The sequence below is a fragment of the Podarcis muralis genome, chromosome 5 (assembly GCF_964188315.1).
Source record: "Podarcis muralis chromosome 5, rPodMur119.hap1.1, whole genome shotgun sequence".
NCBI classification, from domain to species: Eukaryota; Metazoa; Chordata; class Lepidosauria; order Squamata; family Lacertidae; genus Podarcis; species Podarcis muralis.
The window spans coordinates 22,194,750-22,220,189 of NC_135659.1; the positions used below are offsets into that span (position 1 = coordinate 22,194,750).

Below are 25,440 nucleotides of genomic sequence, written 5' to 3' on the forward strand. Positions count from 1 at the left end.
AGAATATTCAAACCAGGCCATTGCATGTGATGTTTCAGTGTCAGTAAGGATGGCTGCAAATGGTTTTCTCCTTGTGATGCTGCTCCTGTCACAGCTCAAGGATGAGAGTAGCATTTTAGCTGTCTTTCATTCAAGCCAAGGTGATGTTAAATAAGAATTTTCTCAAAATGAGAAAAGGTGAGAGGTAAAAATGCCCCAGATGGTCTTTAAGGAATAGCAGGAATCTGTATTTCAGAATGTTGTTAAACGAAGGGAGCTGCTCTCTGGATTTTGAGGCGTTATACAATTGTGCAAGTGTTTCTTGTAATTTTTTTTAATGTGTTGTATGGTAAACCACCCTGAGATTATACACTGAAGGATAGGATACAATTATAGGATACTTTGCCTGATGCCTAAAATATAATGAGAGTCTGTGCCAGACAAGCTTCCTTGGGAAGGGAATTCCTCTGATGGGGCACCATGGCTGAAAGTGTGATTTGACTGTTGAAAGGTGGTACAGAAATTGATTGATCAATAACCATTCCTCACATGTTGATCAGAAGTACAGAGGATTATTGAGGTACGGAAAAGAAAGAAAGAAATGAAGGAAGAACTGCAGTAGCAAACAGCAATCTGTAAAAAACACCAATATCAGTATTTCAAATAAATTTAGTAACAACCACTCAATATCAACTATTATAATAATTCATCCAAATTAAAAAACGTTTCAACAAAAGCTGGTAATAGCAGCAATAAAAGCAGTACAGTGGTAACTTGGTTTACAAACTTAATCCATTCTGGAAGTCCGTTCTTAAACAAAGATGTGCTTTCCCATAGAAGCGGGGGACTCAATTTACAAATGGAACACACTCAACAGGAAGTGAAACATGTTCTGCTTCCAAGGCAAAGTTCACAAACCAAAACACCTACTTCTGGGTTTGCAGCGTTCTTAATCCAAGTTGTTCATAAACTAAGCTGTTCTTAAACCAAGGTACCATTCTGTACATAGTATGGTATAAGAATAATTTTTCAAAACAATCCAACTGATAATCATAATTCAATTCAGTTATATATCATAACTACCACAACAAAACTATATTAAAAACTCCACAGAACTCTAAAAAATATAAGCCTTATTCACAAAACCCCTCATGAATTCAATGAATGAACGAGGAGGGTGGAACCACTCTCATTAGCCACACTCGAGCATCAGCATGTGCCTTCGGCATTCAGCTGAATGCGTGAAAACGGTTTCTGCACATGTCTTTTTATTTTTAGATATCCATTTTACTTCAAACTGTACTCCTGACTAATACTTCTGTGCAACAAAGGGAGGGGGGGGACTACTGAGGGTGTTTGTCAGCCTTACTGTCAAGGAAGTCAAAGGCAGATATGTAGGAGAAGAAAGATTATCACATTAGACACAGGAGAAGAAAGATTAACTTATGAGAGCTATGAGACCAGAAAGATGAGTGGACTGCAGGAGACTGGGTGGCTCAGGGAGATTGGTGATGGGACACAGAAGCTTTTTGCCTCTGGATCATTGGTTCATAGCCAGCCTACCTCAGCTGTGACTGAACACTATTAACATCTGATGGGCTTCAGATGCCCTCCAAAGAAACAAATTGGTAGTACCCACAAGGGCCAGTGCAGAAGTCTATTAAAAGCAGAGATCAGCTCAAATGCTGCAGTTTTGTTAAACTGTTGTGGTGTGCCAAAACAGCTGTGTGGCTTCCATAATCCATTTATATTTTTTGTTAAACCTGCTACCCATGCATTTATTGTGTCGGCATTCTAGTGATGCTGTTGTCATCCCCGCGGAGAGGAGGGAGAACTTTAAGTGGTTAAGTTTTAAGACTATGAAACTCGAGATACAGCAGCACTGCCACACGCATACCCAAAGCCAAAAGCATTCAAGTCCACGAGGCTGCAAATCTTCCTAATTCGCTTACCTGGGAGTAAGTCCCACTGACCTCAAAGATAAAATAACAACCATAAAACCTTCCACTGTGAGTGGTTTCATCCTTGTGACATTTCAACCCCTTTCTGCATGCAGCAAAATGCTTCCTTACACTGTGCAGGACTGACCATAAAAACTATTAAACAAAATGCACACAAGTGACACCCAGTGCCTTTGGTTGATGCAGACAATTAATTATACTGAAGGAATGGCTGCTTAAACGAAAACAACTAGACTCTGAACAGACAGAAGGATTTTCTGCAACTATCGACTGCTCAAGGCTGGGGAAATAGATTTAAAGGGCAATCCAAATCCTGCTTAGGCTGAGCTATGTGAGGCTTAGATTGAGTGGAGGTGTCCCTCAGCTCAGCTCTAACAAGTGAGTCAGCCTCCTGCTGGCCACCAAACAGCCAGGAGGCCTGCTGTTGATATCCTCATTGGGAGAAACCCAGCAAAAAGCCCGAAAGAGAAGGGAAGGGTGGGGAGAGGCTGTGCTGGCCTCTGATCTGTTGTATCCAAAGCCAATCTCACAGCCATTCGCAGCTGGCATTGGGCACAGTTCGAACTCAACTAGTGCACCAGTCTGGAGATGTCACAATTGTCCTGTCTCCTCACAGGAACTATAAGTGGCTAGGCCAGGGATAGGCAAATTCGGCCCTCTAGATATTTTGGGACTACACCTCCCATCATCCATGACCACTGGTTCTGTTAGCTAGGAATGATGGGAGTTGTAGTCCCAAAACAGCTGGAGGACGTAGTTTGCCTATGCCTGGGCTAGGCAATGAATGTACCAGTAGTTCCACCACTCTGCAAAGTCCCATTAGTTGCCATTTCTCACACTGGAAATGAGTGTCTTCTAATGGGGTTAAATATCAGCTGTGGGAGGGGATTTTCACAAAGACATATCCTGATTGCCCCTTTATTCAATATCTCTGAAGGTGCTCCCAACCCAGGACAAATAATGACCTTGGATTTTCAAGAAGGTATATGAAGCTCCTTGATGGCTGCCAGAGATGATAAACAGCAATTGGCTTTCAAGTTAGTGTTGGCGTGACTTTGAAGTCAATAAATACCACTATGTTCAGTGAATATTACTTTAGAAAGGCGAAGGGACAACGCTTAGCATTAAAGAGCTTTCCATGGAAAAGGTCCTAGATTCAATCTATGGTAGGGTTGGGAAACCTTGGAGAGCCACCGCCAATCAGCAAAGAGAATACTGAGCGCAATGAACCAGTGGTCTGGCTCGACATAAGACAGCTTCCTTTGCGGTGTGTTTGTTTTCACTTCTGCATTGCCTTATTCGACAGCAGCAAACAAGTCGGCATGGAAAACCAGGCACTGCTGCAGTTATGTGGTTCATGCTTGGTAAATAGAGTAATTTCAGTCACTGGCAATCTAGCACATTTCAGGAGCACTAAATTTATTTAAAATTTGACATGTGCCATCATCTATCATAGGCATCATTGCAAGTAGCATTATCTATCTCTCCACACTTCCAGTCTATTCAAATGCTCACCCATTTACCATGGAAATAGTTCATTTCAAAGGAAGCCCATTCACAAACAGCCCATTTTATTAAATGAATAAAGCAGCAAATGAGAACTGATTTCTATTACGTTCATTTTTTTTTCCTTGATCAAATTTTATATTCAAAGAGCCAGGGAGGAAATGCAGGGAGCACTTTATTTAGAGAGAAGCCCTTCAGTCCTTTGGAGCCCTGGAAGATTCACGGAACTACTCTGCAATTTTCTTTTTATTCTATCAATAGAGGAATTCTCAGGTACAGAAACAATAGCTGTTTGCACACCTCCCCATCACCTCCTGCATCAAAGGCATCTCATATATATATTTCTTATTTTCACTTCCCCCTCCATTCTCTTGAATCTGTAAGATATATTCCTTTCTATGTAACTACTCAGAAGACACAAAAATGAATTTCTATTTCAGGAATAAGACAGATTTGCCCATATAACTGGAACCTTACAAACCAGATGCTTCCCAAGCCCCCCTCCGCAAAAAAATATTTGCTCTAGACTAGGGTTGGGGAGCCCTCCAAGACAGTGTGGGAGGTGGCACTGGGGAGCATCCATTCTGTGTAATGGGAACCTCCTTAGAACCTAACTCGCTTCCACATATCAAAAGGGTCCTTACATTCGTGAAACAGCAAGCCTACATTCAGTCCTTGATCTCTACTGCTCCTTTATGAAAATACAACACTTGCAGAAATTGCATGTAGTGTAGAGTTACATAAAAGCTTCAAATTTTGTTTCATCATCTGGAAAAGCTGGTGCAAAGTAAAACTAGTGAAAGACACTGTGGTGCAATGGTCAGAGTGTTGGACTTGGACTGGTGGTTCTTGATTCAAATCTCCATTCAGCCATGAGGCTTATTCGTTCACTTGGAACTAACTATAGTGCTTCTCATTCTAATCTACCTCCTAGTATAGGACAAAAAGAATAGTCCCATGTCTACTGCCCAGAAACCCTTGGATGGGGCACAAAGCTAATAATAAAACAATATCAAGATCACAAAAAACAGAGTTTATGTGCTGCAGCCTGCACCATGTGTGGGAAGAGCGGGAACAACATTAGGCAGACCAAACCCCTCATTCTTCTTAAATGGGCATCTTTATTTTTATCAGGCTGTATCTGCTAGTCAGTCTTCTAATCTTCTGGTCCTGGCCCAACCTACTCCCAATACTGATGTGGCATTAAAAGTGCTGGATGAATAACAAGGAATCAGACCAAATCGTACAAAACACCATAAAGCAAAAAGCAACTGTTATGCAATCAAAAACCAAACACAAAATGGCTGAAAGCCCTATTTTTTCACAGGTAGCTATTAAATTTATTATTTATTACCCTTTTCAAATGTCTTAAAACGTGGCTATATTATAAATTGTTGCAGTTTTGTGGCCACCTCAATTTCTAACCCTGACTTCCTCTGAGATGCCTCCCTTCTTTTGTGTAACAGAGAGGAATCTTTGATTCCACAGAGCTTGGGAGTCTAGCCTTGAACAAAAGACATGGTGCATATTGTACTGTATTCATTTTTATTTCATCAGTTTTTATTTTTAAAAGGGATTAAACTGGCTGAAATTTAGGTTTGGGTGTGACCCTCTGGATACTGAAGTCCTATTGAATACAGTGCAATTTACTCCCATAAAAGCACGCCTAGGATCCATGGCTCTACTTGATATAGACCTTGGAGCCCAATCCCAGTTTTACTAAGCAGCAACTTTACTAAGATCTCAGAAGCCTGTTTTGTATATTTTGCAGGAAATGGGAAAAGGAACTTACTTGCTTCATGATCATCTTCTCATTTACAATAACTTCCGGTGCCATTTTCAAATTGGTAGCAGGTTATCAAGGCTGTTGCTGCTGAGGAGACCTCCCTGGCCTGAGTTCACAAACCTACATTTGCTGATCTAGTGCTTAGAGAGAAGGGAAGAACTTCTTTGCTGCAACAGGAAGCCCATCAATTTCTGCATTCTGCCACGCCCCACACAGAAATTGCTGCAGCTGCAGCCACCCTGATGAAGAATATGACCAGCTGGCTGGTGTACTCATCATGCAAACACACGTATAGGCAAACCAGGCAGCCAAGCAGGAAGTCATATGTGTAGAAACCATGGTGGTGTTAAGAGGGGAGAAACTGTGGCCTGGGCAGAGAATGTGCTCTGGGAGGCTACTAGAACTTCAGGTAAACCAGGAAGCAGTGTGGTGAGGGCTATGGAAAGCTCATAGCCACCACCTATTTCCAAATTAAGGACTATCACTCATGCTTGAAAGTTGTGGGGGCTATATCTACTCCATTTTTTTGTTTTGTTTCTTGGAGCCAGGTGGAGGAATACCCTTTAATAACGACTTGCCGAAAGATTGTTTGGGTAAAAAACAAGGTAACAGCCACAAAGTTCACATTAAGAGCTGGCAAAGACAAACAAATCCATTTTTAAAGAGATAAGAAGATGTATTTGTCATGAGCAAGAGTTTTTGACAGTGGGGTTTTGCAAATCAAACACCTGTGTAAATTACAATAGTCAAAACATTTGTGAAGTGTATTAATTCTGATCATTTGGTGGCTTTAAATTAACATAACATATACATCATTCTCATGTACATGGCAGGGGTTGAAATGTAGCTTTTTCACTTGTTCTGCAATACTCTGATTCTAATTTATATATATATATGATTTTTTAAAAACAAATCTTATTGAGCTTTGTCATCACATTTGTGAATACATCAGGACTGCACACTCACTTTCGTTAAGTGAAGATTTTCAGTGTCAAATAAGTGTCTGCTGGCTCCATGGAATTGTTCTGAGGCCTGCCAACCATGTATTGCCTATCCCTCACAAACACGATATAAACACTGTTAAAACAAGTGTATGATCAATATTACAACAATAATGAGCATGCTCAAATGGGGAGAAAGATAAGGCCCAGTGAGCAACCTTAACACCTGCTATATCTAGATTGTTCCTAGTTTTCTATTAACACTGCTATTTTCCCATGAAGTGACTTTTGTTTGATCCTTCCAGTTTCCTACTTAGCATGTTTTTAAGGTGTTAAAAATAGATGCAAGAACAGGAGGAGGGGGGAAATAACTGAGGTAGATTCTGCTTTCTTCAGATGGGAAAAAATACAGCTCTTTCTATTAAACAGATTACCCAAATAAACATCAAAAGCTCAGATATGTTAACAGGGAAACTATTTGCACGAGATGCTTGAAAGCAGACAGATCATGCCAAGAATGAGAAGACCAAAACAATTACACTTTAATAAATGTAAAAAAAAACAACCCAGAGGCTGAAAGGCCTCCTGGTAACTCCTTAATTTTGATGACATGGGGGGGGGGGGAAATAAAATAAAATGATGTCCTGGTTAGCAACTTTACCTAAAGGCGCCAGTTCCTTACAACTTGCACTGTCTCAGCCCCCACCCCCCCAAAAAATTTTTTACAGGCTAATGGGGAAAGATAATGGCTTATCTAGGTCCACCAGCATACACTCCAACATTTCTCCAATGAAAATAGGGATGTCCTGTTCCATAATAATAATACTTTTATTACTTATACCCCACCCATCTGACTGGGTTGCTCCAGCTGCTATGGGTGGCTTCCAATATATATAAAACATAATAAAGCAACAAACATTTTTAAAAAACTAAACTTCCCCTATACAGTGGTGTCTTCAGATGCCTGGTTGTATAGTTTACTATCTCCTTGGCTCAGGGTTGCATAACTCCATACCCTCCAACATTTCTGTGATGAAAACAGGGACATCCTAAGGAAAAGCAGGACATTCCGGGATCAAATCAAAATGGCTTCTGTAAATCTTTGAAAATAGGGACACTTGGAAGGTGAGGAAAGACTTTTAATGGGGGACCTACTTTCTGCCTTCTCCTCGTTTTAAGCATTGCACTGCTTACGTTTGTTTTCTCTCTGATAAAGAGACAGTGGAGGCCTTTAATAATCAATTTTCTTCCTCAGACTTAGGATGAGAATATCACCCCAAAAAAAAAACCCCCACTATTTTTATATTGCCTATGATTTTATGGAGACAAACACACACTGCATTAAAACAGGAAAAAAACAAGCAAGTTACTGATTCAGAAAGAAAGCTTAAGGAAAGCTGTTTTGGTTTCTTTGACTTCCATCTTCTATTCTCCACCGCGCCTTCAGTTCTGGTAGCTGCGAAGTGAGCCCCTAAAGCTTTTTCATTAGAGTAGATTTCAGTTACTGGTTCACAGTAATTCCAGCAAAGTGAACCAAATGGAACACGCTCAGTCGCCTGGAACCCTTTTCTTCAGAATTTGCTCCCCTCGGGAATACTGTATAGGCTATAAAAATCAGTCTACTTACCTGGCGTGACAAGATCCAGAAATCAACTACTAGATAGGCCCCCCAATTACAGTTCCTTCTCAACCATTAGGGAATCCATTAAACTCTCTTAAAAGATATCAGGCACACTGCGTTTAATCCCCCACACACATCGCCACGAAGCTTTAAACAGACTTGTTTACTCATATAGTATTTTGCTCAGTGCTATTTTTCTAGAAAAAGAGGTGCCGCAACTCACCACGAACACCACCCTCGTTCTCTTAGAATGGCAATGGCGCCCACCTGAGAGGTGGGGGGGAAAGCCCTGATTTTACTATTGTAAATTAGTACTAGGGTTATTTAGTGAACCAGGAAGACTCTGGGTTAAACTACTACTTCTGCCAAAAACATGACTTGAGGGAAGCTGCTTAACCTCAGCCCTCCACACACATAATAATAAATATTTATTATTATTATTATTATTATTATTATTATACCTTTCAAGATGTGAACCCTCTCAAGTATGCATGCCAGAAATAATTACACTTGCTTCTTCACTTTGTCAAGAGCTCCCGGGGTTGGTTTATGACTGAGTTTAACCTGGAGATTCTTTTGCATCTGAAATAGTCTATTGCATCCAATGTGCAACAGGACTTCCATTTTCTCTCCACCCCACACCTCATATCTTCTCCTGAGAGTCCTCCAACCCTCTGTAGCTGCTTTTGTGGGCACTTAGGGGGTGGAGCTGTGTAAGGCAGGAGAGGAAGAGGAAGTTCCTTTGCAGAAAGAGGAAGTCTGTTGCAGGAGCAAATATACAGCAGGGGATGCAGACCATCGTTCTTGGTATTTTGACTTATTAGCCATCTTGAGTAGGTGAGATACCATCATTTTAAATAACTAAATTACCTTCAGTTTTAATCTCTTTTATTTTTCAGCTGACTGGATTGCAAATTGCAGATTCTGCCTACCTCTGAGGCTGTGGGAAAACAAGCTGCTGCTATGCTTCCTTGCCTGCTATGGAGCCAGGGCTTTATTTTACAGCTGGAACTCACCAGAACTCAGGTAGATACTATTGCCATTATAAGAGGCTTTCGTGGTGAGTTCCGGCACCTCATTTTCTTGAAAAATAGCATTGCGTAGAATCATAAAATTGTAGAATTGGAAGGGCTACAATGGTCAATTAGTCCAACCCCCTGCAATACAGGAGTCTTTTGCCTAATGAGGCTTGATCCCATGCTCAGGGCTTTTTTTGTTAGCCAGAACTTAGTTCCGGCACCTCTCAGGTGTGTGCGATTCTAAGAGAACGAAGGAGGTGTCCATGGTGAGTTCTGGCACCGCATCATTTTTTAGAAAAATAGCAGTGCTCATGCTGTGTGGACTGAACTATCCGTAGAAAATCAGAACAGTGAAGCTCAGTGGTACCAGCACTCTGGGTTGGAGGGGGCCATGGACAAGGTGACCACAGCAAGGCCTCAAGTAGGCTTACCAGGCAATGGTGGGCATTAGTAGTGAAACTGGTACTAGGAAGCACTTGGCAAAGTAGCAAGAACAGCACCAGCTTCGATTCCCCAAAAATGACTCAAGAACCCGATAAAGGTAAAGGTAAAGGTACCCCTGCCCGTACGGGTCAGTCTTGACAGACTCTAGGGTTGTGCGCCCATCTCACTTAAGAGGCCAGGGGCCAGCGCTGTCCGGAGACACTTCCGGGTCACGTGGCCAGCGTGACAAAGCTGCATCACCGTTTACCTTCCCGCCAGAGCGGTCCCTATTTATCTACTTGCACCCAGGGGTGCTTTCGAACTGCTAGGTTGGCAGGCGCTGGGACCAAGCAACGGGAGCGCACCCTGCCGCGGGGATTCGAACCGCCGACCTTTCGATCGGCAAGCCCTAGGCGCTGAGGCTTTTACCCACAGTGCCACCCGCGTCCCTAAGAACCCGATAGAGCCCCGTAATTCCTTATTTCCCTGTTTGTTATACATAGGTCAGCAGCCACCTTCTTAGCCATTTGTCTGATCAATGTGGTAGAAAAGGAACAAAACGATGCTGCAACTCTTTAATCATTTTTTTAATAAAACAGAAAAAAGCCTTCCTTTCGTTTGATCTCCCACATCCCATATATTACCAATTCTGGTGCAAGCTCCACCAAGGATCTATAAACTAACATCTCAACATACCGTGCCACGCTGTGGCCATTTTCTAAGTTAACTTTGACAGGAACTAACACAATCTTCAAAAACATCGTAAACTTTGCTTCGGAGCTGACACTATATTGCTGCTTTGTGCATTACAGAAGTCGTATCCGGAGCTGAGGAAAGCCTATCTAGTGCTGGTCATATATATGCCTTTTTGTCATCACCTCGAGACGCTATCTTTCAATTAGATTTAAAAAGAAGACGACGGAGCGGGGGGGGGCGCAAGAGAAGCAGCTATAAGGAAGTGCCTTCTGGAAATGTTCTTTGGTACTCCATATGTAGGTTAGATCTGCTGCTGTTAATGCTAACTATGGTGGCTAAGCAAACTGGCAGCTGAGCAGTAGTGTGAGTGTTTTGCTTTGCCATTTAGGAAGCCAGCATTCATTCATCATCATGGCTTCTCTCCCAGGTCAAGTGGGGTTGAAGCTACAAAGGAAACAAGTTCATTCAGCCCCAGTGGGACAGTGTGTTTCACTGTTACTCAAGAGTGTCCTCGAATTTTCAACAAATATAATGTGCTTTTTTATCACTCACTCCAGGGGAGGGCAAGGAATGGCTGATCAGCCACACTAGGAAGTTTTTAGTTATTACTTTTAAGAAACAATAACTCCCCCCCCCCCCCGTTTCTCTAAAATTGTTTCTCTAAAAATGCAAATTATGCATGAGAGTAAGGTATGGCTAAGTATAGCCCTCGTCTCAATTTGCAGGGAGGGAGCAGTGAAAGCAAAACCATCACCTTATACTAACTTGAAGTCTTCATATGTGTAGAAATACATGTATGACATTGAACTGCTCCATAGTTAAGGGCTAGGATGACCAGATGCAAAAAAAAATGGGGTGCATGTATATTTAAAAGTTGTAGAGTAGAGGGAAACGCAATAGATAAGATTGTCAGGCCAGGCAAGGAAAAAACTTCCTGATAAAATTTCCTTTATTCCATTATTAACAGTGCAAGAGCCCTGTCCTTCTTTGCATTTCATCAGTGGTCAGGAGAGTATAAATATTTGGAAATCATGCTAGAATACTTTTTTGGAAGGTCTTCTTTGTTGGGAGGTAAGTCCTCCCATTATGCAGTGTGAGGCCCATGAAAGGTAAGCATTTTTTCATCATCATCATCTACAACAACAAATATTATTATTATATTTTTAATCACAAGATAAGGCACTTGCAGGATTTTCTGGCTCAGGTACCAAAACAACTTGACCAGCTTTGGATTTTGGATGGGCTCTGTTTCGAGTTCTTCCTCAGGTTGCAGACTATCTTGGGGTAGCCCAGGCATCGCCAACCTTCGGCCCTCCAGATGTTTTGGACTACAATGCCCATCATCCCTGACCACTGGTCCTGTTAGCTAGGGATCATGGGAGTTGTAGGCCAAAACATCTGGAGGGCCACCGATTAGGGGTGCCTGGGGTAGCCCTTCGAAACATCGCATCAAATCAAGCACCCAGGTGACTAGGCTCAGATTAAGCCCACATCAGACTTGTAAAAGAGATCTGTATCTAACTGCAACCTCTAGAAAGCAGGAGAGGAGAACCTGTAGCGCTAAAGATGTTGCTGGATTCCCCATCAGCCCCAGCCAGCATGACTAATGGTCAGAGATGATAGGAGTCTAATAACATATGGAGGGTGACAGGTTCCCCAAAATGACTTTTAAAAAGTGAAATGGTTATTACTTGTCAAATCATAGGTTCAAAGAGAATTGTAGACCACTAAAGAAAAATTGCTAGATTTTTTTCTTTCTTTCCATGCTAATTTTACAAAAAAAAAGTGGTATAATTCTGTATATAATGTAACATGCAATTGTTTTAAATGAAGTCTTTAATACATTATCCAGCAATGTATAGGTCTAAGTGCTCTAAGCAGTTGAAATGCACAACTCACAAGTTTAGCTACTCCCTTCTTGCTGGTCATTGATGGGAGCTTTGTTGTATCCGCGTTCTTCTTTAATAGTATATATACAGAAAAGCAGAAGGGCAATGACAATGGAAATAGTGCTGCCATCTTTCGGTCATCAACATTAATAGTGCTACATAGGAAGACGGCACACAAGTAATCCTTTGGGGGGAGTTTCCTACTAGTATAAAATATTCAAGTGGAAAAATAATCCTGTTAAGCTCATTAAAACAACAGAGGTCAGATAATTTAAATAATGAATTGCAAGGATATTAAAAAATGTGTAATTCCTGCTTTTAGCGGTCAACAGGATAGCACTGCTGCAGCAGGAGACAGTAAAAGGGAGAGAAAATCTCAATAAAACACAGAAGAATCTGCCTCAGAACCATTTCACCCTGGAAAAGAGAAATAAGGAAACAGGTAATTCACACACACCTGCTTGTGACATAATCTCTCTCAATTTGATTATGCAGTACATTATGATTCTAAGGAAAATGTGTGATCTGTGTCCATTGGAAATTATTGTATTTGAATTAACATTGGGTGGCACAAATATTGTGTCATTCTTAACCTGGGATGGCACACAGGCAAGTCATTGCTTGGTGCAACAAAGCAGTAAGTGATGTGCAAACATATGTGATCTGGCTCTTCACTGAGCTACAGCCCAGGAAAATAAGGAGGGGAGGGAATTAAAATGCAATGTATTACTTTACAATCATTATTACAATCAGGACTTGTCAATTTTAAAGATTCCCCAACTACTGATTCACTTAAAGGATTGGCTCTGGAGATCTTACTTAACAGCCAAAGTTTTTAAAAAGTGTAGAAATACTGCTTCATTTTGGATTGGCTTTCACTTTCAAAGTTTAATCCCCCCCCCCCAATTGTCATTTAATCTGTGCCTTAACTCTGCTCTGCACCATGTTTTGAAATATCAAATACTAATGACACAAGGGCATCCTATTGTCAGGTATTTTAAGGTGCTGCATGTTGCTGAAGAAGTATTACCCTGAACAGAGACAAGCTGCTACTTGCAGCCTAAACAACTCCAGCCAGAGCTGTCAAAAGCCCCCAGTTTCTGCCTTTTTCCTCTCCCTCAGCTTTACTTTCTGCCTCCTTCATGTCCTGCCTTCTGCCTCAGTTGAGAATTGCTCCTTTCCCTCTGTCCCCATGTTACGGAGCCAAGCAATAGCTTTTACCATATTGGTCACAGATCCAGGCCAGATGCTGGCTGTGTGTAATGTCTGCTCACACACAGTGAGGACAATTATATTACACATCCATGGTAGAAATCCTTTGGAAGGTGCATAATTACCTTCGCAGGAGAATCCATGTAGCCAGTTATTTTTATACTGGAAAATGGCAACTCCTCTACCTCCCTTTCAGGAAAGTGGCCTTTCCTGGCACAAGATTACATATGGATGGAGCAGCATGTGGTTGTCACTGAGAAATTGCCGGTAGACTGAACAGGTTTTAGGCAAACAGGGGTCTCTGTCCTGGGAGCACAATCAACATCCTGTAACATGTAAAATGTTAGTGTTTTCTTTTTACTGAGGGACGACAAAGCATGTTTTCAAATGAAGTGCCAGTGATTCAACAAACTGCTAGTAAATATCCTTCCTGCTCTTTTGTGAGCTTAAGGATCAGCCCTATGACTGGGATCCTCACCTGACCCACTTCAAGGCAGAAGCAGATTTCACAGCCTTGAGACTATTTCCTCTGAGTTACACCAGTGAAGATTTTCTTTAGCTTCCCTCTGTGGTCAACATTCAAGGAGCGCCACACTTGACAATCCTGGGTGTAAGAAAAAGGGTTGATCTGCCCATTTCCACACAACTTTACCTGAAAGAAGGTTACCTTCAGTCATACCGATAACATTCCCCACCTTTGGGTTATTGACTTGTTTAAGGCCTATTAATGTAACCATTCAACACCCCAAGGTGGTTTACCACACAAACATCCTAATACAAGAAAGAAAAGTCTGTTTCAATCCAGTCTATGTGGCAACCATCAAAGGGGGCTCATTTGGGAGCCAATTTTCCCTGGGCAAACCGCCCACACAAATCTTTTGAATCCTCCTGTGACTAAAACTCCTGGGGGGGGGAGAGAAACAAACAAACAAACAAACAAACTGCTAGTTAGAAAGACTGCCCTGAGGCACATTAAAGGTAAAGGTACCCCTGCCCGTATGGGCCAGTCTTGCCAGACTCTAGGGTTGTGCACTCATCTCACTCTAGAGGCCGGGAGCCAGCGCTGTCCGCAGACACTTTCCGGGTCACGTGGCCAGCGTGACAAGCTGCATCTGGCAAGCCAGCGCAGCACACGGAATGCCGTTTACCTTCCCGCTGGTAAGCGGTCCCTATTTATCTACTTGCACCCGGGGGTGCTTTCGAACTGCTAGGTTGGCAGGCGCTGGGACCAGACGACGAGAGCGCACCCCACCGCGGGGATTCGAACCGCCGACCATGCGATCGGCAAGTCCTAGGTGCTGAGGTTTTACCCACAGTGCCACTCGCGTCCCTAGTGAGGCACATTAGAACAAAGCTTATATACCGGTTTCAAAGAGTCATAAAACTTGAAAATATTATTATACATACAGTCATACCTCGAGTTGAATGTGCTTCGGTTTGAGCGTGTTCGAGTTGCGCTCCGCGGCAACCCTGAAGTGGCAGAGTGCGTTACTTCCGGGTTCCGCCGCTTGCGCATGCTCAGACACTCAAAATGACGCCACGCACATGCGTGGAAGCGGCGAAATGTGACCCGCGCACCTGCAGACACACCGTGCACTTATTTCACACATCTCTTGGAACACATATTGATATGTTTATTACCAAGACTATTGAAATAAAGCATAGAATAAGATGTAGCCATACATTTGGCATTTGAATTCAGAATGCCAGCATAGAGTCCTTCCCACTACACACACATATACAAACAAAACTTTAACTGACTGAGGGGAGGAATTCAAAGGAATATCATATTTAACTTTTACAGCAATAATTTTGAAATCCTCCCAGTATGAACGGAGTTTTTACAAACTCGCAAAGAACCTTTTTAAAAAAATAATAACACTGGGCTATTATTTTATTTCAAAACTAATTACATTAAGGAATTGGCAACAATAAGTAGATGGAATAGAGCAGGCAGTTTTGTATATAAATGATTTATTGGTCTTTTGTGAAATTTCAATTACCTCCCCCCCCCCGCCCACCCTAATTAAATAATTAATTAATTAATTGGTTAACTGTGCCAGGCAGTTTACAGAGGAAACAAGGTAAGGCGTTTTACAATCTAAAATTCAACGCAGGAGAAACAAACAGAGGAAAGGGGGGGAGTAGAAATGGGTTAAATGAGGAGAGACTGTGGTCACATCCACACAATACATCTAATGCACTATTATGGCATTTTAACAGTCATATAGCCTTCCCTAATGAATCCTGAGAACTGTAGTTTGCTAGGGGTGCTGAGAGAGGTTACACAGACAAGCTACAGTACCCATGATTCTTTAGGGGGAGCCATGACTATTAAAGTGACATATGAGCACTTTTAATGTATGATTTAAAAGTGACCTTAGTGGTTATTTCAGTTAAAACATGCTTAGTTACAGCAGAGCATGAGAACAAGGGGACTGTACCAAAGGCTTTGCGGCAAAGGTACCTTACCATATAAATATTTTGACACGTTCAGGGAAAGCATTGCCAGGGATTTTTAATCATTACGGATGCAGTGCAGCTAAAATAATTTTAGTCTGGATTTATACCATATTTTTGCCAATGGTCTTACAAAAGGAAGGTGCAAAGTCCCACTGAAACAAACGGGAGCTGTAGAGCCGAGAACTTGCAGCAGCACACCCTCAACCCAGTAATAAGGATCTGAAATAATATTTATTCAAATGTATGCATTTGAAAATGTCTCTAAAGTTGAAAACTCAATATCCCCAAAGGCTCAGCCCAGCCAGGCATATTTACCCCGTCGCTTCAGATCGAAAACATTTCCAAGAGCAAGCAGAAAATATGGCAAAGGCAGCCTCCTTGTCTGAAGTATTTTACATGCTCTACATAGTTTTAAAATATGTGGCTTATTAATGACTGATTTTTCAACCTCCCCAATAAGCTTTTTATTATTATTATTAAGATGACACCCCTTTACTGATACAGGTGTCACACAATTCCGCTCTGTGCATGTATCTTTTATGATGTTTAATATAAAAGATAGCCCAGTATTTATATCCCTTACAATAAGAGAATGGATTGTTTTAAGGTTATACAGTCCAGCTGTGATAAAGAAAGAAGGAACCTTACAAAATGATAAATATTTTCATTAAAAAACTTTAAAACTAAAAGTTCAAAGATATGTTCTCTTCTCTTATATCTTGTCAAAACATGACTTAGGGCCCAAAACTAATCTACTTTCAATTTTATTCCATATTTCAGTGCTGTCATAGTACTCAGCAGAGAGTATTGGAATACGATCATTTTTTATTTTGTTGATGTTACCGACAGCTTTATTTCACAAAGCAATCTTATACTATGTCTACCAGTGGCAGGTCACAGAGGTCAAATAGTCTATCCTTACAGGTAGAGAGCTTATTAAATGGCACGTCTATTAAACCCAATGGACAACATAAAGAAACATTTCAGCAAAATATTTTTAACATAGTTCAATGAAAATATGAGTGGAAAGAGTAGTAAATAATTTAAAATGATGCCGGTATGAAACTTAGGTCACAGCATTTTTAGAAAAAGGGGGGAACGGAGGGGGATCTTCAAGCGCAATCCTACTGCTAAAGTTTTTAGAACAAAATCTATTTTTTTAAATGCCTGAGGAAAATCAGTGTAGCCCATACATAAGTTTACATTGTGTGTTGCATTTATTTATAGGTAACTGGATTCGTGACTCTGTAAATTGCCTATTTTTTTTAACATACAAAAATAAACAACAGCAAACAGCCTAATCCTATACAACCATTGCCTAAAATTGTGTATTGTGGTAACACTCTCCTCTTCTTCCACTGCAGAACCTCCCTTGCTCCTGCCCCATAAAAACCTTGTGACGAATGTGGTGCAAGAACTGAGGCCCCAATCTGCACTATAAATGTAAAGCAGGAGCATACCACTTTAAACAGTTATGGCTTCCCACAAAGAGTTGTTAGGAGTCCCCCTATTCCCTTCACAGAGCTAAAGTTCTCAGGGTGGTTAAACAATTCCTCTTTTCAGGTCAACTCTGGGAATTTTATCTTTGGAGGGAAATAGGGGCAGTCTAACAACGCTCAGCAACTTTAACAAACTATAATTTCCAGGATTCTTTGGGAAAAGCCATGACTGTTTAAAGTGGCATGATACCGTTTTAAATGCATAGTGCAGATGGGGCTTAGGAAATCTGCATCATACCGTATGCAGGTCATGCTTAACAGCAGCCCAATGGGTTACTTTTGAAATGCGCTAGTAAAAAACTTAAGTTAGCTAACTAAGTTAGCAAAACCCTAACTTCACGTCAGACTCTTAAGCTGCATGGGGAGGGGACTGGATTTCTAGAGGAGTAAGCCATGTTAGTGTCTTGCAGCGAAAACAACGAGAAGTTTTTGACACCATAAAGATTAAAAAATTTATTCTGGCATAAGCTTTTGTGGAGTATCATCCACTTCATCGGGTGCAACAGAAATTCAGTCTAGATCCAAGCATATGGACTGGGATCAAGACTGTTTCTTATAAACAAAAGGGTTCCTTGTCTCCACGGAAGACTTCTTATCCATTAGCGTAATTTCATTGGCAAAAGGGGTGAGGTACCCCATTTTGTCAGTTCCCCCCTCCTTCTGCAGTGCCCTATGTCCCCACCCCTGAAAATCTGCTCCAGAGAGTTGACTTGAGGGACCCTCTGGGACACTGTGGGAGGTGGCACTGGAGGCTGCAAGAGGAATGAGAAATTGGCCGGAGCATTCTAAGCTGAACTCCTCTCAGGAGTAACCCCTGGAGCCAACCCAATATGTTTGTTACTTTGCCTCAGGGATGGAGATTCTGAACCTCCAGGTGTTACAGACTACTACACCCATCATCTCTGGCCACTAGCTATGCTGGCTGGAAGTGATGGGAATTCAAGTCCAATAACATCTGGAAGAATACAGGTTATCCCTGCTATGCTGGATCGTCATATCCCTGTGGTTTACAGAAGCACCCACAATTTAATTTCAGAGTGGCACACAAAAAGTCCCAGATCAATATTTAGGGGAAAAACACAAAATGATAGGACACCATCAATCCAAGTAAAGTTCCATAGTTTCAATGAGAGAATTAAGCTTATCCTTCAGCAGTGCAGCTTAAGTTCTTATCACACACACACAAAACAGTAGCTAAAAATGTCAGGGGGGTTTCCCTAGTAAACAACACTAATATTTTCCCCCTTAGGTAAATTGAAAAGGGAATATAAACTGCCTCAAACTGAGCCAGACCATCACTCCATCTACCTCAGTATTGTCTATAGTTACTACCAGTGGCTCTTTGATTTTGTTGTTCTTATGCATGCCCAATACTGATTTTTTTCAATATTGGTGGTTTCATTACTGCATTCAGAGGAAGAGGTTAAAAAAAAAGTGAGTTATGCATGGGAGCCATATATTCAAATAGCAACTCATGGTACACTGCCTTCAAACTTAACCCTTGCTTTTCAGTTTTGCTATCTATTCCAACTGACTAAATGCAACAAGCTTCAACAACTATAGCAGCATTTTAATTGTCCACTCACAGATCCACATATTAGCTAATGATCTGCTCTTGGCTTCTGAAGTCTTTCCACTGGACCCTACTGGATACTACGCAGTACACTTTTTATCAGTAGATTCATCTGGTCAGATAATTAATGAAAAACAGAAACATAAAACATGAGTTGTTAAAGTTCACAATTACCTTCCCTCACAGCTTCACTCTGAACGTCCTTGCTTTAACACGCGGTAAATCATCTACCTAAATGTATTTGCACCCAATCATTTTTTAAAGTCACAATCTTTGTAGTGTCAACTTGTCAAGGGTCAAAGGGAAGAACAGGCAAGATTCCCAAATCAATCTGCTTGTAGAAACTGTCTCATTTCATTTCAAATTACCTGCTGGGGCTGAAGCAGCAGGCAATGGACAAACTGCCTTCCTCCATAAACCATGACAGCACAGGTCGAACTTATGTGATCATTCATAAGGGGCAAGTCAAGCTGGGGCTGTCATTAACTACTTTTAAACTGCTGTGCAGGGTTAAGTGATCTTGCAAGGCAGCAGCAGATATAAATACTATTTGGACAGTTTAATGTCAAGAGACAACTCCTCTGGGATTAAAACTGTGTAACCCAATAGTGCAGTTGTCGATGGAAGGATTAAGGGAGTTTGGAGATGTTTCTTGAAACCCCAACTTTGCATGTTTTTGCATAGGATTTACATGCCAAAGGCAGGGCAAAGCTCTATGAACCCTAACATGCTCTTCTAAAAGCACGAAATAAAAGTATTCCTGATGCAAAACCAGTTCTCTCATTTTGCAAGGGAATGACTTCTAAGGCCTCCTTCACAAGTTTTAAAAAGGAGGTAGCAAAAACTCTCTTGGGATGACTTGACCCATCTCATTTGCTCATTAGGAGACATTAGACTGAATTAATTCTGCATATTACAAAAAACTGCTGCCGTTATGACATCAGACTATGACATCTTTTTGAAATGGGATTCTTTTTTTCTAAGGTGCTTGTAACCTCATCCCTTTTCAAGTAGGAGCAATGTCAAACAAACCGCTTTCATTGTGAAAATGAGTCAATAAAGTCACCTCATAGAGACTTTATCATCTGAGATTCAAAACAGTGAGGCAATTAATGGGAGAGTTTGAAAGTCACACAATGAGGAAGTTTGGATGGCCTGAGGCTTGCCCACTCCTCCTCTGCCATGGCCACAATAGAGCAGCTCAGGAGCTTTAGGTTTCATATTATGCTAACTAGTGTCATCCGAACCTTGACCAATTGTGGCTAATGTTAATTACGGCTTGCATAAAATAAGCTGGATAAACCATAGGTCATCTTGACCACAATTTGTTGGTTAAGTTGACACAACAAGCTGTGGTTAATCAATGATGGAAGTGAAAGCTTCCAGAATGCTCCCCAAAGCTGTGCAGGAATAGAGAAAAGGAGCAACATATTGATATTATCCTTATACTGTAATACTTCAGAGTCTAGATGGTAGCTGTGGAGACAGCAAGAAATCACTATTCATAGTAAAATTGGGAGAAGGTTAGGTTAAAATCTTGTTAGGTTTTATCTTGCAAACTGCCCTGAGATCTTTTGATGAAGGCAGTACTGTATATAAATCTGATTAATAAAAATTTTAATGTAGACATGTTGGTTTTCTATACGCAAGGAGAGTGTTGGGATTTTTTGTTTGTTTGCAGGGAGCATTCAGTCCTTATTCCCTACCTGCAGGAACAGTTTCCACCCCCTTCAGTTGCAGCTTTCTGCAGACCAGACTATTGTGCTTAGCCATATTTGAGCGAGAACGAACTTTGGTAACCTAAGTTAGAGAAATTAAATGCAGAAATTAATTGTGCCATTCGCATTCAAAAGCAATATTCTCAAACTTATAAGACATATCATCCAAATCAAAGCATGCCAATTCTGCAAGTAATTGATTTCATGCCTAAACTTATACATAAATAAGAAATTCCAAACTCATGAAGATTCTTTACATATTCCCCAGAAGGCATCCTGATGGCTCAAGGGGCAGCAATCATACTAAAAAATCTAATTGTTCATGCTCATACTACATTTCTACTATTATCCTGTTTAGTCAACCATATGTAGGTTTACTCAGAAGTAGATACTGACTTCCATGGAATTCAATAGGGCTAATTTTCAAGGGACGCGGGTGGCGCTGTGGGTAAAAGCCTCAGCGCCTAGGACTTGTCGATCGAATAGTTGGTGGTTCGAATCCCCGCGGCGGGGTGCGCTCCCATTGCTCGGTCCCAGCGCCTGCCAACCTAGCAGTTTGAAAGCACCCTCGGGTGCAAGTAGATAAATAGGGACTGCTTACTAGTGGGAAGGTAAACAGCATTTCCGTGTGCGGCTCTGGCTCACCAGAGCAGCTTCGTCACGCTGGCCACGTGACCCGGAAGTGTCTGCGGACAGCGCTGGCTCCCGGCCTATAGAGTGAGATGAGCGCACAACCCTAGAGTCTGTCAAGACTGGCCCGTACGGGCAGGGGTACCTTTACCTTTTTAATTTCCAAGAACAGACTTACAGCATTGCAGTCTCGAATGAATTTAATTATTTTATCATTGTCTCTTCACTAGTAGCTTAAGAAAATTATATGAAAGATACATGCTGACACTTTAACTAAACAGGACCTAGCAATAGATTGAGTTCTCAGAATAAATGTCTTGAAATTCACATCAAATGCTTTTAAAAGAGGTATTGCTGGAGAGACTTATAACTTCATCATGAGAAGCAGAATGTTTTCTACAGCCCAGCCAGTGGTGGCAATGCCCATTGGGACTGGGAGGGCAAAGGATGAAAGGCCAGTAGGTGCATCCTGAGCCAACTACTTTAAATTTTGCCCCATCCTCCTATTATTTTCTGATAATGGCAACACAAACTAAGGAGGAGGAAGCTGACCTGGGCTGGATTCAAGCAAGAAAGCGGGCCAGTGAGCAGTGCCCCATTTGCCCTAAAGGACAAGCCTTCACTGTATACCAAGTCTGGGTCTCCAGCTGTTTTTGGACTACAATTCCCATCATCCCTGACTAGCTAGGCATGATGGGAACTGCAGTCCAAAAACAGCTGGAGGCCCAAGCTTGGGAAACCCTGGTCTACAGAATGAGTTCCAGAGTAACTGATGTAAGTGTGTTCTCATTTTATTGGATCTTTTTTATCATTATTGTATTTTGCTATTTTTTTTCTGTGCTCCTTGGGGAGCTTTGCCAAACCACCAAAAAATAAGAGAACTTGACTGAATCACACTTCCACATGGGCTATTAATTATAGTTGTTGTTATTACCTGCCCTTTACTACAAGGTGCCAGTAAATAGGAATCCTAGATAGGATCCTTCATCAAAGCTGAGACAGCGGGCCAAATTTGGAGGTCCAGGAATGGCCATGGCGGGGGGCTCAAGAGCTATACCTGCTGCCCCTGAACATCTGCCTCTTGAGATGGTTGCCTCACTCTGCCTAATGACAGGGTAGGCTCTGCAAAGGTCAGCTGCAGAGCACACGTTTAGCATGCACAGTGTCCCAAGTTCCATTCCTGGCCTTTACATTTAAAGCAGTGGTGTGCAATGTTGTGCCCTCCCGATGTTTTGGACTACAACTCCCACAGCCCCGGCCAGCAGTCAGGGATGGTATGCTGGCCTGACAGCCACGGACAGAAAGTCTCTACAGAGGGTGATGAATACAGCACATGGTATCATGAGCTGTCCCTTGAGTCCGCTAGATGACATCGCAAGGGATCGTTGCCTTAGGAGAGCGAGAAAAATTCTCAGGGATGACTCACACCCTGGCCATCACCTCTTTAATCTTCTACCCTCGGGCAGGAGATATAGAAGTATAATCAACCGTAAAGGTAAAGGGACCCCTGACCATTAGGTCCAGTCGTGGCCGACTCTGGGGTTGCGGCGCTCATCTCGCTTTATTGGCCAGGGGAGCTGGTGTACAGCTTCCGGGTCATGTGGCCAGCATGACTAAGCCGCTTCTGGCGAACCAGAGCAGCGCACGGAAACACCGTTTACCTTCCCACTGGAGCGGTACCTATTTATCTACTTGCACTTTGACGTGCTTTCGAACTGCTAGGTTGGCAGGAGCAGGGACCGAGCAACGGGAGCTCACCCTGTCACGGGGATTCAAACCGCCGACCTTCTGATTGGCAAGTCCTAGGCTCTGTGGTTTAACCCACAGCGCCACCTGCGTCCCTGTATAATCAGCCGTACCAACAGGTTAAAAAATAGCTTCTATCCGTGAGTGGAAAATAACATTGACTTGCGAGGTGGTGTGGTGTTCAATAAGAGATTGAATGTTTGTGGGGGGAGGCTCGTTTAATTTCATTGTACACAGGTTGTACGATGCCAATAAAGGTATTATTATTATTATTATTATTATTATTATTATTATTATTAAAATTGTAGTCCTTTGGTGTGAGTGAACGGGCTACACAGTTACTGTGACCACTGCAGTAACCCTGAGCTTAAATGCATGGTTGGGTACAGGTACCTACCTTGCCCCTCCCTTCAGGGGAGGTGACCTATGCTAAGCTCTTACTAAGCTGGTTACTTTGAAGCTCCAGTCATCTGAATCTACTCTAGGTAACAAGCGATAGTTTGCTACAATAGCTGGCAGAGATTTTCCTATGTAATTTTTCATACTCCGACACTTTAAAAAGAGTACAAACATGTCAGTTTAACATGGCAAATGCTTGAAATTAATGCCCGCTAATTAAGGATGAGCAGATTGCTAAGATTTACATGGCACTGATGATACATTCCCACATGGAATATGAGGCAGCAAGTTGCCCTGATAAACTGCAGCTGTGCCCCCCCCTGCTGCGGAAAACCTTTCAGCGGCCCCTGCATTATGTTTCAATGAACACACACTACTTCTGTTTCACATGCACCTGCCATTGTTTTATATTCAGACAAAGCCTGGTGGGTCATGTCTCTGGGAAGAACATTTTGGCAACAACATACGTGCAAAGGATTTCTTCAGCGAAGCAACTGAAGTTGAAGTGGTATTCTATACCAATAATAATCAGGTCGGTGGCCCTGGAGGAATGTCCACAGAGATCTTCAGAGACGTTGAGGAGTTTTGATGGGAGCCATTTTCTTTGCATTAATCTAGTAATTCAATGAGTTAACATGCAAACCGAAAAGAATGCCTTAGGACATATACTTAAGCCCTGCAGAGAAAGAATTACTCTTTAAGAAGGTTGCATGAAAGTTGCTGCTTTAATAATGATCAGGGTTTTCATTTGTTTGGGGAAGGCAGTGAATTGAAGACATCATGCAAATACACACAAAAAAAACCCACCACCATGATTAAGATGCAAAAGTGAGAGAGGCATCCCATGCGTTAAAAGGAAAGCAAATGCTGATCTACAGAAATATTATATTCACTATATCTATAGACAGCTCCATGACAGTTAAAAAGGTAAAGGGACCCCTGATCATTAGATCCAGTCATGGCCGACTCTGGGGTTGCGGCGCTCATCTCGCTTTATTGGCTGAGGGAGCCGGCGAACAGCTTCCGGGTCACGTGGCCAGCATGACTAAGCCGCTTCTGGCGAACCAGAGCAGCGCACGGAAACGCCGTTTACCTTCCCGCCGGAGCAGTACCTATTTATCTACTTGCACTTTGACGTGCTTTCTAACTGCAAGGTTGGCAGGAGCAGGGACCGAGCAACAGGAGCTCACCCCGTCGCGGGATTCGAACCGCCAACCTTCTGATCAACAAGTCCTGGGCTCTGTGGTTTAACCCACTGCGCCACCTGCATCCCACCCATGACAGTTACAACCATTTGGAAAACAAAACAAAAGAACTCAACTTGCACCTAGGTAGCAACTCCAAAGAGTTTGAATCTCGCACTGATTTATTTATTTATTTTCATTTATATGCCGCCTGTTTTTTCCTCCCAGGAGTTTGAATCTCGCACTGATTTATTTATTTATTTTCATTTATATGCCGCCTGTTTTTTCCTCCCAGGAACTCAAGGTGGCCCGCATGGTTCTCCCTCTCCTCATTTGATCCCCACAACCACCCTGTGAGGTAGGCTGGCTGAGCGGCAGTGACTGGCCCAAGGTCACCCAGTAATAAACTACTGGGTGGGCACAGACAGGGCAAAGTGCATTTTGAAGGGGGGGGGGGTAAACCTTATTCTACATATTAGATTTCTGAAGGAGAAGTAAATATAAAGGGGAAAATGGCAAGTACCCACTTAAGTCTCGCTGTCTAGCTTGCATAAACAGTAAGAGTTGCAAACTTTTTTTATTCTTCCTGATCCTATGCCTTGAACAGCAGCAGGCACCCAGAAATAAAGCAAGTCTTTTCCTGCAAGGAAGATGAAGGGATTATGAAAGCTTCACTGCCATAATTTCTGCATATCATGTTGCAGTTAAAAGCACAAGTGCAGGCTAGTAAATAAAATAATAATAATAATAATAATAATAATAATAATAATAATAATAATAATAGGCAGCAAATGTGAGCAGACCTCAAACACTGTATCCCATAACTAGGTACATTGGAGTATTAATAAACACAGTGTTACCAGCAAATATACAGAATAATTTATTTTTCTTAGCTAGTCTTGCCAACTATTGTTTACTTCTGTCCCTGTGCTTTTAAACAGCAAGCTGGCAGGGGAAGCAGTCAAACTTTTCCAGGTGTTGGAGATGTGGTAAAAGCTTCATTTGTGTGCTTCAGGCCTGAGATCAGGGCAAGTAAAAAGGAGCAACACTATTTATAAAAGTTGTAACTATTGCAAAAGGGAATTTTTTCTTCTTCTCTGGACTATTTTAAAATGTACACTGTTTATTAAACATTCCCAGCTGCCACTCTCGTTTATGATGCTGCTGAAGTAATGCAGTTGTCATACCCTGTTAT

At 41.9% G+C, this 25,440-nt stretch overlaps 2 long non-coding RNA genes across 2 annotated transcripts in view; one reads left to right on the forward strand and one right to left on the reverse strand.

Moving 5' to 3' along the window:
• Positions 1-7,757, reverse strand: part of LOC114598668 (uncharacterized) — a 123,590-nt gene extending 115,833 nt beyond the window's left edge. The window contains exons 1-3 of the long non-coding RNA XR_003707106.2: positions 7,544-7,757; positions 6,199-6,309; positions 5,239-5,372 (exon numbers count right to left, since the gene is read on the reverse strand). This is a non-coding gene — a long non-coding RNA (uncharacterized LOC114598668). The remainder of the gene's footprint in view (positions 1-5,238; positions 5,373-6,198; positions 6,310-7,543) is intronic.
• On the forward strand, positions 7,164-11,005 carry LOC114598671 (uncharacterized). The gene is made up of 3 exons (XR_003707115.2): positions 7,164-7,298; positions 8,694-8,854; positions 10,900-11,005. It is a non-coding gene; the product is annotated as an uncharacterized LOC114598671 (long non-coding RNA).
• The last annotated feature ends 14,435 nt before the right edge of the window (positions 11,006-25,440 follow it).